General features: G+C 36.4%; 1 protein-coding gene across 6 annotated transcripts in view; it reads left to right on the forward strand.

Moving 5' to 3' along the window:
• The first annotated feature begins 2,414 nt into the window (after positions 1 to 2,414).
• The window catches only part of LOC108754577 (gamma-1-syntrophin), a 14,736-nt gene continuing 13,053 nt past the window's right edge, over positions 2,415 to 4,097 (forward strand). For all 6 annotated transcript variants that reach the window (XM_018497002.1, XM_018497007.1, XM_018497004.1 and 3 more), the window contains exon 1: positions 2,415 to 2,603. The gene's annotated coding sequence lies outside the window, so the exon portion shown is untranslated. The remainder of the gene's footprint in view (positions 2,604 to 4,097) is intronic.

The raw sequence follows: 4,097 nt of genomic DNA on the forward strand, positions 1-4,097 counted from the left end.
GTAGGAGAAAAATGTATTTTTAAATTTATTTATAGAAGACACATTTCACGCCCTACTATTTTGGGTGGTAATAGAAAATTGTAGGATTATATTTATGAATGTACAGAAACTTTGTGTAACGTTTTAACGAATATTTGGAGATACGTCTGCTGACTTGTTCTTTTTTTTTTTACTGAACAAGGGTGATCAAGGGGATACATTTGAAAAAATACAATATTAAGTTTCTTCATTGTTTATGAAGATTGTATAGTTTATAGATGTAGATAGGTGTAATATTGTATGAAGGTGTTTGATAATTTGCTATCCTGCCTTGGATTTGAAAGTTTATGCATATGTATTAACTTTTCAAACATGTATAATTTATGAGGCAGAGAAAAGTATTAAATGAATAAATTTAGATATATAATTTGTCTTTAGTCATGGGCAAAGTGCTGTTATAATCAATTACATATTTTAATTATCTATATTCCATAAATTATATATAATTAAATTATGTCAAAGTACTCTTTGAAAATTTTTTAAAATTCAGAATATCTAAAACTGTATTTTGCGATTAAGTGTCAATTTGTAATAATATATGATATAATATTTTGTCATAAAATAATTTGAAATAATTAAAAAAGATAGGACAAAATATTTACTATAAACTATTTATATGTGATATTACATTATGTAAAAATATATCAAAGACTTTTTACACGTAATAATGTAAAGGTGAAAAGCAAAAAGAAATTATATGTACACATAATTTATTATACATATTATATATTTTATTGAAATATATGTGTACATATAGTTTATTATTTAAATACATTGTTATTTTTTTATACATTAATTTTGTATTATGTATATGTATAGTGACAATACTTTTATTTTGAAATGTATGTGTGGAAACATTTGAGACGTAGGTACAATTCGATCGACATATATAATAAGCAAAACAATAAGTTATTAATTAAGTATCATTTCGTAAATAAATTTACACGAAGTAGAAATAGATATCGAATGTATATTGGAACATTTATCTATTGGATATTAATATTGTATATAAAACATGTGCAAATATCAAATTAATGCTAAAAACAATATAATTTTGGTATCAGTTATAGTGTTGTATTTATTGTATTCTATACAGGGTTACAGTATTGTATTTTATACAGAGATCCATAAGTACAGTTCAGGGCATTATGGATTAGATAAACATTTTAGGAAAATTTCTTAACTGAATAAAATGTTTAACTTTGTTGAGAACAATGGTGGATACGTTGAGTAGATTATACAAATAAATGCTTTTGTTTTGCTCTGTTAATTTTTTTTTCTACATTGCTAAATTTGTGAATGATTAGCTCGCCGATATACTCAAGTGTCTTTAAAATTCCCGCCGTAATATACTGCTGGGGCTTCGGTCAGGGCCAGCTCATTAAAGGCCCGATCCTAGGTCCGATTTTTATTCCCGCACTGGATTAGAACTGTTTCCAAGTAGAACAAATCGAAATGATCATTAAATCATTTTTCAATAATTGATTTTATTGCCATTTTGACGTTATCGTGATTTGTTCTACTTGAATCTTTTTCTCTTTCATCAAATATTTATCTCACTTTAAGTTTCAAAAGTGTATATTAGTTTACAGAAAACAGACCTCTGGTACTTTCAGAACTCGGAATTAGGATAGTATTCACAGTCCAATCTCATATTTAAGATTGTATTAAAGATTACTATAATTTTGAAACAGGCACTTTATTCGATTAAACTGGATTATAGATTTTTAATCTAAAACTAGACTTAAGATCTTAAATTAAAGATCACACAGATTATGAATAATTTCCAACCATTTTTTTTCATCTCACGATGATTTGAACCAACTATCTCAATCGACGATTGATTCAACCGATAGAATCGCAAAATTTCTGATTATACAATTCATCATCCGGTTAATCCATTATTTCATATATTAAACGAACGTTATAATAATTTTATTAACGTTAACGAAATAACACAGGGCTTTAATGGCTCGATAAATTAATCGTCGATTAAGTTAGCCGGAGTTCGATCAAAATCGTCTGCACGAATTTAATTTCTATCTATATAAAAAAAAACGGAGGAGGGGTTCCTATTTAGATAGAAGTTACGCATCCCAAGGTATACAAATTGAAGCATTGCATAAAGGACTATACATAATAGAACGTGTTCGTAATTAAAAACCAAGTTATCTCGCGAAATTTAATTGTCTCGAAATATCCTTCTGCGCGCGCGGTCTGAACCCCAAGAGCCGCCTTGGGGTCGGCAGCGGGGTGGGGGAAGGGGAGGGGAATTGTTGCCGTGATCCCTCGCGTGATCCGCGCCTGAGCGAGCGCCGCTTATGCGCGGTGCCCCGCGTAAATCGATGCGCGTCGCGGACTTTCGGCCAGCCAGCCAGCCAGCCAGTCCGCGCGATAAGTGTGTGCGCCGGTCGACACTGGTCGGCACTCGCAATTGCCTATCTGGTTCCGCGTCCGCTGATGCCCGCTGAGCTCCCCGGAGGCATCCCGTCGCGTCTTCACCAGGGATCCCAGATCGCACACTCGTGTCGTCAAGGACAGGCCCAGCCGACCGCGTCGCTTAGGTAGGATTGCGAAACGTTCGAAGGACAGAGCCGACGGTCTCTCGCTCTTGTCCCGCGGATACCGGGACCAGTTGACTCCGCTCGCGTCGTCTTCGTCGGGGCGACGAGTCGCTTGTCTCGAATCCGGTCGAGGCAGGTCGGGGGGGGAAACCGGTGAGTTTCCGATTCCGGTGAGTTTAGTAGGACGTGCGAGAAACGACCCTGACGAAGCACCGGCACTCCGGAGCGGATCTTCTCGAAGCAGGACGACGGTAGAGGAGCGTGAATTATTTTTTGAAAATTTCCGACGAAATCTACTGAGAGTGTTTTGCATACTCGGGCATTGACTTGGCGTTTTTATTTCTCTGCGGCTATCCTGCGGAAGGTACATTTCGTCTATTATACTGGCCGTTTTGCTTTCGTGAGCTCGGCAAGTTGCCAATTGAGGAAGAAGAAGATAGAGAAGTGCGAAAAGCGTTTACGAAAGATGTAAATCTTGTCGCGAATAGAGCAGCGATCATGTAACTTTCCGTATCGCAAAGCGTAGCTTCCCAGCAAACAGGTTGACATTATTCCTCATTTTATGTCTTAATATCATTTTGACATCAATATGACATAAAAAAAAATAATCTTTTAGTAATCATTTTGGGGCCATTTTGACTTGAAAATAAGTTTCTGCTTAAGTTTTGAGCAAACAAGCTGGCGTTATTTGTCGTCATTTTGACGTTAACATGACGTCAACATGACATCGAATGGCTCCAAAATGACTACTAAAAGTCGCGCTTATTTCGATCATTTACGATTCATTTTAATCATCATTTTGACGTTATCAATTTGTTCTGCTTAGGTTGTGTCCACGATGCTACCTTCATACATTATACTTCATCCGGAACATTCTAGGAACGTCCCCTGAACGTCTTTAGGACGTCTCGTAAAAGTCTGTGCTGTATGAATAGAAATCGCTTTGAGATCTCGGAGACAGAATTGATTAGTTGATTGAACCGTTCAAATATAATTTGTTAATTCTTTTTCCATCCGAGACCTCGTAACGATTTCTAGCATCGTGAACGAAAGGCTTAAAGAAACGAGATTCCTTTGGAGATTTCGAATTCCCAGATCGGTTCACAGAACACGACGCTGTAGGCTACGGAAGATGCGGTTCCTGTGCGCGAACAGAAAAGCAATCATGTAACTTTTATCTTGGAGCAGAAGCGTGAAAAGTCAAAAGTTTCTTCATTATCCCACCTCCCCCGTACAGACCTTCAAAGGATGTTCTGAAGACATTCAGAAGACGTCTTTACGTTAAGGACGCTTCTAGAACGTCCTCGAATATAAGGTCTGTTTTTTTCCATACTCCAAGACTGAACTTGCACTGTTCTGTGAAAAGAAAAGGAAGAAGGATGAATCATGCAAGAAGTTCAGTCCTGGGATATGGAAAAAATACAGGCCTATCTGCTGTGTGGCCTTCGATGATAACAGTTTTCATTTTTCACATTTTCGCTTCAGGGAAAAAGT

The sequence above is a fragment of the Trachymyrmex septentrionalis genome, unplaced genomic scaffold, assembly GCF_001594115.1.
Source record: "Trachymyrmex septentrionalis isolate Tsep2-gDNA-1 unplaced genomic scaffold, Tsep1.0 scaffold8, whole genome shotgun sequence".
NCBI lineage: Eukaryota > Metazoa > Arthropoda > Insecta > Hymenoptera > Formicidae > Trachymyrmex > Trachymyrmex septentrionalis.